The sequence below is a fragment of the Sceloporus occidentalis genome, unplaced genomic scaffold (assembly GCF_023333645.1).
Source record: "Sceloporus occidentalis isolate IW3139 unplaced genomic scaffold, rSceOcc1.0.p SCAF_4, whole genome shotgun sequence".
NCBI lineage: Eukaryota > Metazoa > Chordata > Lepidosauria > Squamata > Phrynosomatidae > Sceloporus > Sceloporus occidentalis.
This window is the reverse complement of record NW_028316984.1, coordinates 113,782,554-113,796,063: the sequence shown is the minus strand read 5'-3', so window position 1 is coordinate 113,796,063 and position 13,510 is coordinate 113,782,554. Positions and strand designations below refer to the sequence as shown.

Sequence of the window (13,510 nt, the reverse complement as noted above, 5' to 3'; positions counted from 1 at the left end):
CCCTTGACATGTAAGGCTGCCCTGATCCAGACCTTTCACCTCAATGGGGTGCCTAGATGCATACCAACCATTCCCCCACCCCCATTAAGACCACAGATAAGGGACAAGAGTCAGCTTCATCCCTTTTCCTCATCAAGATCTCCAACACAGACTTCACCCCCAGCTGAATATCACCCTAAAACAATTCATTACCTACCTCTGACAGGTGACCCCCATCTGAATGATATAATTCAGGTCTACAAAATACAAAGGTGGCATGACCAATAACATGGCCGAAAGACCTTCATATCATATTCTATATTTCTCTATTGACCCTTTTCCTTGCCACATCCAATTTACGCAGGTTTCCTTCACCTCGACACATTATGCGAGGTAAAATTTCAAACCAAACTATGACCACACCGGGCCATCTCTTCTTGATTATTTCAAAATCCTTCTGAGCTTGCCAAATGAACTCTTTGCCCTTCATTAGGCCAAGATCATTATCACCCAGATGAATAACAACAACATCAGTATCGGGTCTAAAGCAATCAAACGACAGGGGCAGCAGGCCACTCCAATGCAGGACTCGCTTGCCCATCCACTGAAACATTGTCTTGTTTATCAGCAAAGATGGGCCCAAAATAGCTGGAACGACCTTGACACGCTGGCCAGTAAATCATGCTGTGACCACAAATCAGGACTCTCACCCTTTTGGAATGACATCTGCGAACTCACAAAAACACACATTAGTAAAGGAATTAAACACGAACTCTCTGAACATACCTTTTGTAGGCAACTGACTTCCAATATCCAATATGTTGGATCATTGGTGGCTCAAAACCCATAGCAGCTGCAGTGGAAGCCGCTCCGATACGGAACGAGTGAGTGCCAAATTGCATACCTTTAAGTCCCAAATTGGCAAGAGCCCTTGAGGCCACTGCCCAAAATTGAAATTTAGTCAGGGGAGTCAAATCAGTGACAACAAAGGAGGCCCATCCCGAAGGGTGATATATTCATTCAATGCCCATACTGGACCAAGGTCTTGTATAGAACATTGTCCAAACGAGACCACTGAGCCCTTTCCTTTTTGATCTGTTTTAGATTTATGAATGTTGAGGACAGCTGACTGGCTTGACAAGTCCAAATCAGAAAAAAGCAAAGCCCTGTTGGAATTATCCCTCTTAGAGACAGCCACCAATTCGCTGACACCCAAAGAATGCAGTCAGGGCTGCTGCATGAAAGAGTACAGCTTCAACTTGAGACATGCAAAGCAAATTCCACTGCTGTCTTAAGCCTAATAAGATATGTAGAGAAATAGGTGCATGCGAATCGGATATAGATCCACGCAAACGCACCCAGCCATCAATCGCCCTCTGCACTCAAAAGTCCCCAATGTTGCCAGCAAGGCCTCTAGACTTAGCTGAAAAAGCCAGGGCAAGCTTATTACAAATAGACTGTGGAGAGAGGACCCTATGGTGTAAAACTACACAAAATTGCAGACAATGGTAAACTGGAATAGGCCATAAGGGCCTAAGACCATTGTCTAGCCAAAAGTGTTCAAATTAAGACAGGCCTTCTTATAACAAGCCTGAGTTCTAGAAGAGAGTGAAGCACTTATGGCCTTTTTGACCTCACCCTTCCAAGACTCCACAGATGCTCTGGCATTGGAACTGGGTTGATATCTGCTCCTAGAGCTAGCTGCCTGAAGTGACTCAATAGTGATTGGAGAAACCCATGTTTTTCTTCTCGTTCATTGAGAACTTGAAGAGAATTTCTTTAAAAAATATTCGTTCCACAAAACCCCCTTTCAAAAGGTGATTTCTTCTCTCCCTTCCAGCAGCTAGCGAAATATTTTTCACAGATTTCTCGAATGACAATAAAAGACAAGTTGAATAATTACGCTAATTACTTTGCATTTCAAACTCAATTGCCATGTCGAAAGGAAGTTTGGCAGATGTTTAAAGAACATTCCTATGCTTAAAAAAACCCGAAGGCACACACACAAAAGGGGAAAAAAAGCCCAGTCTCAATAAATAAACTGTGATTGAAGCCCCAACAAGAAATGGTAGAGTTGAGGGGACCTAGGAGTTGGAGTTGAAGCTGAGAGCATGTGACTTGCCCAAGGTCAGCCAGTGAATTTCTATGGTGAACTGGGAGAATGAAGATCTACTGAACTTTTCCCCTTCCCCACTGCCATTCCCTTCTCCTTTTGTCTCCTTCATGAATGAATGCTGATGGTTCTGGCCTTTGGTTTTGTTTCATTTCAAGAAAGCCTCTTTAAATAATAAAGTTACAATTTATTTATTTATTTATTCTATGATTGGTTTTCTTTTGGGCAAGGATTGTTCAGAATGTCCCTGAGGCTGAGACAATATGACTTACCCAGGGACACTTCTGCATTTACCTGGCTGAGCTGGGATTAGCACTATAATAATAATAATAATAATTATTATTATTATTATTATTATTATTATTATTAATGCCCAGCTCTTCAGCCAAAAGGCTATCAGAGCAGTTTACAAATTGTTAGACATTTCCCTGCCCTCAGGCTTCCAATCTAAAGAGACAAGAGACAAAAGGAGAAGGGAATGGCAGTGGGGAAGGGGAAAAGTTCAGTAGATCTTCCTTCTTCCAGTTCACCATAGAAATTCACTGGCTGACCTTGGGCAAGTCACATGCTCTCAGCTTCAACTCCAACTCTGCACCTCTCCCATGGTGATGCTAAGGTCATTCAATAATAATAATAATAATAATAATAATTGGCAAGGAGAGTGCAGAATATCCATGAATGAGAGAGTGTGACTTACCCAATGTCACCCTATGGATTTACATGGCTGAGCTGGGATCAGGACTCTAGCCTCCCAGTTCACCATAGAAATTCACTGGCTGATCTTGGTCAAGTCACATGCTCTCAGCTTCAACTCCAACTCTGCACCTCTCCCATGGTGATGCTAAGGTCATGCAATAATAATAATAATAATAATTGGCAAGGAGAGTGCAGAATATCCATGAATGAGAGTGTGACTTACCCAATGTCACCCTATGGATTTACATGGCTGAGCTGGGATCAGGACTCTAGCCTCCCAGTTCACCATAGAAATTCACTGGCTGACCTTGGGCAAGTCACATGCTCTCAGCTTCAACTCCAACTCTGCACCTCTCCCATGGTGATGCTAAGGTCATGCAATAATAATAATAATAATAATAATAATAATAATTGGCAAGGAGAGTGCAGAATATCCATGAATGAGAGAGTGTGACTTACCCAATGTCACCCTATGGATTTACATGGCTGAGCTGGGATCAGGACTCTAGCCTCCCAGTTCACCATTGAAATTCACTGGCTGATCTTGGTCAAGTCACATGCTCTCAGCTTCAACTCCAACTCTGCACCTCTCCCATGGTGATGCTAAGGTCATGCAATAATAATAATAATAATAATAATAATTGGCAAGGAGAGTGCAGAATATCCATGAATGAGAGTGTGACTTACCCAATGTCACCCTGTGGATTTACATGGCTGAGCTGGGATCAGGACTCTAGCCTCCCAGTTCACCATTGAAATTCACTGGCTGACCTTGGGCAAGTCACATGCTCTCAGCTTCAACTCCAACTCCTAGGTATTCCTTCATGGTAGAAGGGGGGGGGTTGGATGACCTCTTGGAATCCCTTCGAATGCTAGGTTTTATCCATCATGGCAGAATTCCTGCCATTGCACCCCACCCTGCCCCTTCTTATCTTTTGTGAGGTTCACACTCTCTCAGCCTCAGAGGCAGGGCATGACCAACTCTGCACTTCTCCCATGGTGATGCTAAGGTCATGCAATAATAATAATAATAATAATAATAATAATAATAATAATAATAATAGGCAAGGACATTCTCTCAGCCTCAGAGGCAGGGCAGGGCATGACAAACCTCTCTCCAGCTCTCTCAAGGTGATGCTAAGGCAAACCTACTTTTATTTTGCATTTTATATATATATATATATATATATATATATATATATATATATAGCAAGGAGAGTTCAAAATATCCATGAATAAGAGTGTGTGATGCATCCAAAAAAGAGCATGGCATAAAGGGCAGAATTTCTTATCTACCACCAACACACAAAATGCCTCCCCTTTTGTTCTCTTTTGTTTTTCAAAGTAAAGCTGTGAGTGAGCAAAGATGGGGGGGGGGAATCACCCTAACAAAGGAAATAGCCTCTGGTAAAACCCAGGATGAATGGTAGCTTTTCTTACGCAAAATACCCAAATCCTGTAGGTCGAATTTGTCAGCTGAAAGTTTCTTCTCTTCTCTTCAATCAAAATTCTTACTCATGATCGAGAAGTGATCAGAATTTCTTCTCTATAAAATGCTTTCAAAATTTTCGAATTAGACATATTTCTACTAATTTTCGAATTTTGGAGAATATTCTTTACATCCCTACTCATCTGTAAATGGGAGAGGGCATCAGCATTGTTATTTTCCACACTGGGCATGTGGAAAGCCGTGAAAAGGATGTTATAATCGAAACACTTAAGCACAAACACTTTAACCAAATTCATTACTAAAGGGGACCTTGACGTCAAATTATTAATTACCTGGACTGTGGAATAATAATAAATAATAAAAGTTTTATTTATATACCGCCTTTCCTCTAGATCAAAGAGGTTTACAATTAGATAAATTAAGACACATGTCACAGTATAGACCAATAAAATAATGCAATCACAATTACATTCATCCAATACATTGCATAAAAACCCGGGGCAGATACATACAGTTAAAAAACGTGAATTGTGGGTGAGAGGCTTCATCAATTAAGCTGAGTCAGAGGGGAAGGCTACTTGAAAGAGGTGCATTTTTAATGTCCTCTTAAAGGTTTCTGTTGTGGGGCAGAGTCGGATCTTCTCTGGAAGTACATTCCAGAGAGTAGGGGCTGTCAATGAGTAAGCCCTCCGGTGAGTTGTTTTTAGTTTTACATTGGGGCAATCAAGAAGAAGTTTCCCCATTGTTCTGAGGGTGTGGGGCGGATTGTGTAGGGAGAGGCGCTCCCTTAAGTAACTTGGGCCCAAGCCATATAGAGCTTTATAGGTAACAACCAACACTTTGTATTGCGCCCGGAAGCTGATAGGTAGCCAGTGAAGAGATTTTAAAATAGGTGTTATATGGTCCCATCTAGGGGTACCTGTGATCAATCTGGCTGTAGCATTCTGCACTAATTGTAGCTTCCGAACTTGGTACAAAGGTAGCCCCATGTAGAGCGCATTGCAGAAATCCAAGCGAGAGGTTACCAGTGCATGTACTATAGTTTCAAGGTCCTTTCTGTCCAGACAGGGACACAGTTGGCATATCAGCCGAAGCTGGTACCAGGCACTCCTGGTCATCGCATCTACTTGAGATGACAATTGTAGTGATGAGTCCACTACATTGCATTGTTGCACCAAAAATGAATGAAAGAATTGGAAAACTGTTCCGCCCAAATGTATACCACCACAACAATAGGAAAACATTCCAAAAAGGTTAAGTTGGTGGTCACCCCAGCTGTTTCCAAACTGCAGGCCATGTGCGCAAACACCAATGATTGTTAAAGTAAAGGTCAAAACCTAAGGAACCAGCAGCATCAGAACTGTCTTGCAAAGCCCTTTGTAAATGTAAGGTCTCACGCCAGAAGGAAATACCATTAAAAGAATCCAAAAAGGTAAGCCAAACCCGCAAATCCTCTTTGATTGCTGTAGTAATTCTGCCACTATGGTAGGGAAGTTTTATGCCTACTGTAGCCACACAGAGGTGTCTCAAAAAGGTCCTCCCTGGAGCCACCATTCTGCATGCAAAATTAAGGTGTCCACTCAGCTGTTGGAATTCTCTAGGGGTGGCCTTCCATGCCTGCAAAACTTAACTATGCGATCCTTAATTTGTACCAGTTTGTCCAGCAGTAGCCTGGAGCGTGGTTATACCATATCAATTTCAATCCTTAAATATTTGATGCAAGTGGTTGGACCCTCCATCTTTCCATGAGCCAATGGTACCCCCATGTTTTCAGTGAGCAAGGCAAATTGCTGCATGTGAAAAACAAACTGCTCTTTTGCCATTCATCCAGCAAATAAAAAATAATCCAGATAATGGACAACAACCTGTGACCCAGATTGCAATTTAACAGTTCATTCTAAGAAGGTGCTAAAAGTTTCAAAAGCAGAGCAGGAGATGGAGGAACCCTTAGGTAGTGCTCTATCCATGTAGAATTTGCTCTCAAAATAAAACCCTAGTAGCTCAAAATCCAGGGGATGAACAGGAGGCAACTGAAATGCAGACTGAATGTCACATTTAGCAAGCTCCATGGCTATACCCCTGCTGTGCGCCATGGCCAGGGTGGCATCAAAAGATGTGCATTTGACAGTACATAGTCCAGGGGGGTATAACATCATTAACTGACCCACCCCAGGGAAATGACAGATGATGAATCAACCTAAATTCCCCAGGGGTCTTTTTTGGAACAATCCCTAGTGGTGACACCCTGAAATTTGCTACTGGGGGAGAAGAAAAAGGGTTGACCACCCAACCTTCTCTAACTTCCTTAAGAATCTTATCCCTAACAATGTCATCAGCCCCACACATGGATTTTAAATTTTTTTAATAAAAGGAAGTCCTTTGCCCACCAAAGGGAATATGGAAATCGTATTTGAAACCATCATAAAGATAACCTGCAGCCCACCTATTGGGATAAATAAACAGTAACCGAGGTAAATAGTCAAATTTAATGGAGCTGGGTCCCTTTGGAAACTGTAGGTGTGGGGGATCCCGCTTCTTTCATGCCTGAAGAATCTCTAAAGTTGGTTGATGGCTGAACCTTTGGGCAATGGCAAAAGGAGTGTGACCTTTTCCAGATGGAGCACTCGTGTTTAAATTTGCATGCTTGCCAATTACAGGCACTGTGCACCCCAAAATCCCAACATATTTTAGCCTGCTCAGATAAGGCTGATTGGCCTTTAGCCGCTGAAGGAGGCGGAGACTTATGTAAGATGTTACCACTATGGGCCCTTTCCCTCAGAATGGGCCGCACGGGGGTCATTAATTACATCCACAGTTGTGGATGAACCTGATTCCAGTGCAGTGAAGGTGTCCTAGCAAACTTCCTTCTGAATGCTTCGTCATGTTGAAGCCAAGCAGAACCCGCAAAGTCGGCATATGCCCTATGTATGATATCCATATAACTAATTAGAGTGTAGGCTTTAGCTGGCTGTGTCCTAGAAATGACCCCTGAATAAATGAACATCCCAGAGAGCCAGTTCTCTCTATCTTCCTTGTCCCGTTCCTTTTTGTCCATGTTCTCCCAGTCCCATTTTTCTACCTCTCTGTATAGAAGGGAGAACACATCTACAAAATCCCTTTTGAGTATTTTCTCAACAGTGGCAGGGGTGAGGTGCTCTCCCAAACCAGAATCTAGTTCACCCCCAGGAATAGCCTGATAGGGCGTATTTTCAGCCCCCAGAGGTGAAAATTGCCCCACAGGGGGCAATGAGGGGCACACTACCTGGTGCCAACACCAAGGCATGAACAGCCGCAGGTGAAGATGTGGCCTGAACAGCTGCTGTTGAAGAAGTGGCTTGAACAAGAGGGGCCGGGTAAGTGACAGTACAAGCTGTCCCCATGGGCCAGTGTGACTGAATATAAGCAGGTGCGTGGCCCCAAGCTGAGCCCCAGACTTCTCAGGGCCATGCCATCCCCGGTGTCCATGAACTGGCTGTTGAATGTAAGCAGACGGATGAATCATACCTGAAGGCTCGACCACAACTGAAGGAGCCAGAGTGACCCCTTACGGTCCCACAGTGGCTTCAACCACAGAATCCTGTGGCACAGATGACTCACAAGCCGATTCTGTATCACGGACCTCTCTCAGCTGGGCTTGCAAAGCCTTATCAAGGTTATTTAGATGAGAGAGAACCATTGCATTAATAATAATAATAATTTGTTTTATTTATATACCACTATTCCAAAGATCATAGTGGTGAATAGCAAGTAAGCTAATTAGCAAGTAAGCTAATTTGCCCCCAACAGTCTGGGTACTCATTTTAGCGACCTCAGAAGGATGCAAGCCTGAGTCGAGCTTGGGCCCTTTTGCTGGTCTTGAACTCGCAACCTTGTGGTTTCGAGTGAATGGCTGCAGTACAGGCATTTGGTATCAGCCAAACTCATAGTATCCTTACGCTTGACCTTTTGTCTGTCGGCATATAGTCTCTTCAGTTTGTCCAGTTTAGCCAAAATAGCCACTTTGGCCAAAACCTCATTATCTTCATTGGATGAATCAGATGACTGCGGCAGCAGCTTCTTCGTAGGCATCTTGTTGGCAGGCTCCTTTCGTTTGCCTTTCCTGGCAGCTCTCTTTGGTGACATTGTCCTGATGAACCATCTACATAATATAACGTAAGGCAAGTCTGGCAACCCAGGAACAATATGTAAATATGTGTTGTGTTGTGTTGTGTGTGTGTGTGTGTGTGTATTTGGACATTTTGAATAGTGAGCCCTGGTGGCGCAGTGGTTAAATGCCCGTACTGCAGCCACTCACTCAAAACCATATGGTTGCGAGTTCAGTGCTAGCCAGGGCTCAAGCTTGACTCAGGCTTGCATCCTTCCAAGGTTGCTAAAATGAGTACCCAGCTTGTTGGGGGCAATTAACTTACAGTTGTTAACCGCTTAGACACTGCTAGTTCAGTATGAAGTGGTATAAAAATGAAGTTGTTTGTTTTGTTTTGTTTGTTATGTCAGACTCCCATCCAAAAAATGTCCAAATTTGACCCTGTTTAGCCCACACCATTAAAGCAAATCTCAAGACATGTGGGCCCACAAAACCAGCCACCATGGTGAGGGAAAGAACAACCCAAAGCAATATAGAAGTCTGCATTCTTCTTCTTCTTCTTCTTCTTCTTCTTCTTCTTCTTCTTCTTCTTCTTCTTCTTGTTATTTATTTTATTTTCCTTTTTTTAATTATTATTTATTAAACATAAAATAGCTGCTGCATTTGCCAAGACCCAAAATGGCTTCCAAGGACATAAAATGTCCACCATGCCCTTAAAGCCAATGGCTCCTGTAAAAACAAAATGTTCATGATGCCCTAACTCAAAATGGTGCCCACAGAGCTAAAAAGCCAGTAGTGCCCATAGTTAAAATGGCGCCTGGCTAAATAAAATGGCCACCGAGCCCTCACCTGAGATGGTACTGGGAGAGCCACCCACCCAAACCCAAGTTGGTGCCCGCAAAAGCCCCAAGCAAAGGGAGGGGGAAAACACACACAGGAGCTCTTTTGTAGGGCTGCCCAGGCAGCCCACAACTAGAAGAGCACACATGCAGGTGCAAAACCAATGGTCGCCCAAGAAAGGGCACAAAAAGGTGCCCGCTGCAGAGATCCTCTATAAGGCCGCCCAGGGCCACCCACCACATGTGGTGAGTCTGGGCAATTTAAAATTAAAATTAAGTGTGCCAAAAAAGAGCGTGTAAAAAGGCACACACACCCCCGGCAGAAGCCTCCTGAAGCACAATAACGCCTGTCCCACATAAAATTAACGGGCGTCTAAAAAGAATGTGAAAAAGCCCCCCCACACACACACACACAGGCCCATCTGATATTCCAAATAAATTAAAAACACACCCAGACAAGCAGTGCCCACCCTCCCAAAACCACAAGAGCCAAATAGGCCCAAAACCCCTGAAAAGACCCATAAATGAAAAAACAAAATATAATGAGCATAAGATTTATCACCAAAAGTCTATCTCAGGCCTGGTGTAAACCAATGGCATTGACCAACAATGAACAGTAAGGGACCACAAACCAGGGCCTCCCCAAATTAAAACCAACCCCAAACTGACCATGATGTCCAATTATCTTGAATACAGTCTTGGAAAAGAGGCCGATGAGGCAGCTTTGGTCTGCCCCCTGTTGGCTAGGTTGGGCCCCTGAAGCCTCACCTCCTTTAAAATTCTGGGCTCTATTCATGGACAGTCTCAAACATCACACCCAAGCCTATAGTGGCAAGTCACTCTTTGGGTGTCCAGTATATAAGCATTATGTATATCATCCTTTATGTATATCATTATGTACATCCTTCCCTCCTTTGCATGCCTGAATCGCCTCAGAGGGATTTAGCATTCAGAAGAATTGCTCTACCCAGGAATGATTCAGGCATGCAAAGGAGGGAGACATGTTTCCATGGCGATTCACCAGCATTCCAGGCTTTCACATACAGGGGCTTGTTTTCCCTTTTAGCTCCGTTTGGAGGACGATTTTGCAGCAATGCAGGCAACTGTGAAGATCTTCATAATTTCACTTTTAAACAAGGTACAGACCCTTACTTCTCTTGTTCTTAAAGGGAAATGTGGGTGGTCCTGATGCGCAAATTCAATCATGTAATGAACCCACCTCCCAGACCTGCAAGAAGATGCAGATTCCTGGTCTAACCTGTGGACAACTTCAAAACAACACTATCAACACAGGGTCAGTCAGTTGATTGGTCAGTTAGTCTCCTTCTCTCACACTGTCACACGCTCATGTGTGCATACTTTCCACACCCAAACAAAGCAGCATGCAGCTTTAAGGGAGGGTGTGCCTTTGAGGTTGCCCAAGAATTGAGGCCAAACCTCAGCATATGAGGAGGGGTGGATCAAGGTTATTGTAAACCATCTCATCTCTCTCTAAGGTCTCTTTTCCTTTCATGAGCAGAGTGGACATTTTGGCTGAGTATTGAACCTGGGTTGATTGACTCTTGGTGTTTTTGGAAGGTGATGGTTTGCCTTTGTCCACACCAAGGACTTCCTCTTCTATATTGTTTCCCTGTCCATTCTTGTGTCTCTGCCTTATTTCCCTGTCTCTGCTGCGTCCTCTTTTCTGCATTTGCCAGGGTTTATCAGCAGCCTCCCTTCCTTTTTTCAATCCTGGTTCCCTCTCTCAGCTGGGCTACACTTGGCTGCACTGCTGGAGCTTACCATGTCTGTCAGGGCTTCTTGGCAGCCTCCCTCCCTTCTTCCTACCTGAGCTCCCTCCCAGCCAGCTTTGCCTTGTGCCTTTCCTGGGACTTTTCCTTTTCTGTCCCAATTGGAGTGGTTTTGGTCCCTTTCTCTGTGCAGCAAATTTTGGGTTGCATCCATAGCCGGTGGGCGGCTCCTTATTGTAGCTTGGGTTTTGCCTGGGAGCTTATATTCCACTCTCCCTACACCTTGGGAATTTGGTTCCTTCTGTCTTGGCTTGGGCGCCCTTTCTTGTTGCACTGTGGGGTGACTTCTCATCTCTCTCTAAGGACATTTTTTTTGTGGGGGGGGGGAAGGCTTGTTAGGGCTGTTTTAGGTGGTGTGATTGGGCACCTCTGTTTTGTTTCTTGGCACAGTTGTTTTGATGATGTGCTTGGGTACCATTTTGTTGTTTTTCCAAATGGGCAATGGCTAAAACTTAAAATAGTGGGGCTGCATGGGGGCCTGCCATTTTGAGTTTCATGTTGCTGCTTAAATCCTCTGATTTTGTTATCAACTATCCCACTATACTGTTCAGGTGACCTGAACTTTAGAGATCAGATGGGGTTCACCTTTCTGAGGAAGTTAATAATTTATTCTTGGGAGATCTTAAACAGGGGTTGAAGGCTGTTTTGGCCACCCTGATGGCGGAAAGGGGCTAAGTGGACGCTTGCCCCTATACATGGCCATAATGGGGGTATGGAGAACTTTTGGTGTACACTTTGGCACCCCCTTGTGGTGAAAGGTTAGGCTCTGGAATGGCCTTTACATTTTTGGGGACATGGGGGTCACGAAGAAACCAGCCTTTGAGGAAGACATAGGGGTTTTACCTCATTTTACAAACTCAAGGGAGTTTGGGGGAATGTGCCCTTTGTCTGCCTTCCAATGACTGGCCAAGGATACAACCTGACTTCTCAGATTGCCCTTGGGGTTTGTGTGTGTTGCCCAATGAGAGGGCTCTTGAGGTGGTCTGGGAACAACACCTGGCTTCAGCTGGACCCACATCAAGTTTTCTTCCCTCTTTAGTTGTTGTCCCACAAGAATGTTTGAGTTAAGAGATTTTATATCTAATAAGTGGCCCATTTTATTCATCCAATTTACGTATCTGGTCTCTATATTTCCTGGTGGGGTATCAATGCCTTATAACTTCCATCAGTCAGCCAGACTGCCTGCCTTTCTTTGATTTATATACCAATTGGGGTACTTTGATAAGCTATGGGAGACTCAGATCACTGTAGCCTCTGAAATTTTCTTGCACAAGCTTCGTTGTCTGATATATGGATGAAAAAAAAATGGCAGAAGAGTTTCAACTTTTACGTAATTTTCATAATTGCTAGATGAAAAGGTCTTCCATGTAAAACAGCATACTCTTATGGCTGCTTCAGTATTGTATCTGCAGTTCTCCAGACTCTTTGGGCCACCTCTTTCTGTCTAAGAAGGAAGGTGAATTGCCATTTCTGGAAGGTGTTAGGATCAGTAAATGTCTTGCTTAATGATTATTTAAAAATCATGTTTTTCAGAATGAGAAACTTCTAGTCAGTTCCTTTTTTTTTTCATGACTGACATCCTGTTACTGAGTTATAGTGATATAAGTCCAATATATGTCATTATACACACTTTTAGGGTCACTGAATTGGTTCTGATCATCGGTACTCAAAACCACCATCTTAAACCTGCTTTTTCAGTGTGGCAGCCCTGCTTTGGAAATGACATTTTCTGTGATGATGGAGAGTGGAAACTCTACTTTTGTTTGGAAACATAGGACCTTGCAGAGAAACTGGAACAAAGGCAAAGGGGTAACCTGAGTTTAGTTGGAAGACATGATGACTCAACATTTGAAGAGTCCTGAGTTACAAGAAGCTGATGATAGAGGAGCAGGAGGTTAAGTCAGCAAACTTCATGTCTCCAGAGTCACAGCTGTCAGGTGACAGGAAACTGGGTGACGTACCAGTAGGGGGATGGACTCAAATCCCAGGAGGGGAAACTATATATAAGTGTGTGAGCTGAATACTCAGTGTGGTGGTTGTATTGTAAATAAGAGTCTGGCAAAGCACTTTGATTGTCTGTTGTATATATTTCATCCAAGATTAAAGCCTCTGTGTGAGTACTCAGCAGTCCAGCAGTTTTTTGTCTTGCCGGTAGCTTCTGCGTGGGAGGAATTTTTCTCTGCAGCCTGCACAGAGCTTCACAGCAGAGACCTTCCTGTGGCATTCCTTTTCCTGGTGTATATCTTCTGCATGTGGCGTGTTGATCCCTGATTTCACAGGTCCCCAAAAAAAATCTGCTTATTTTCCCATTTAGAATTTACTTTCAGATGGTACCTAGAAGCATGGTTAATTATTTCAGACCCAGACAAGCTTGTAAGTAATTAACAATAAAACTTTATTTAAAAAACCATTTAACAATGTTTCATTTGTTTAGTTGGTACATTCACTTGTTATTGTTTCATGTCATTGCACACAGTTACACTTTGTTACTCCCCCTCTCTCTCTTTCTAGAGGACTCCAGTTACTCTCACTTAGGACCCTCATAACATCCTCATTTAC

General features: G+C 43.5%; 1 pseudogene; it reads right to left on the bottom strand.

The window, feature by feature from the left end:
- Positions 1 to 740: 740 nt before the first annotated feature.
- Positions 741 to 8,360, bottom strand: LOC149314518 (uncharacterized; annotated as a pseudogene).
- Between the last annotated feature and the right edge of the window lie 5,150 nt (positions 8,361 to 13,510).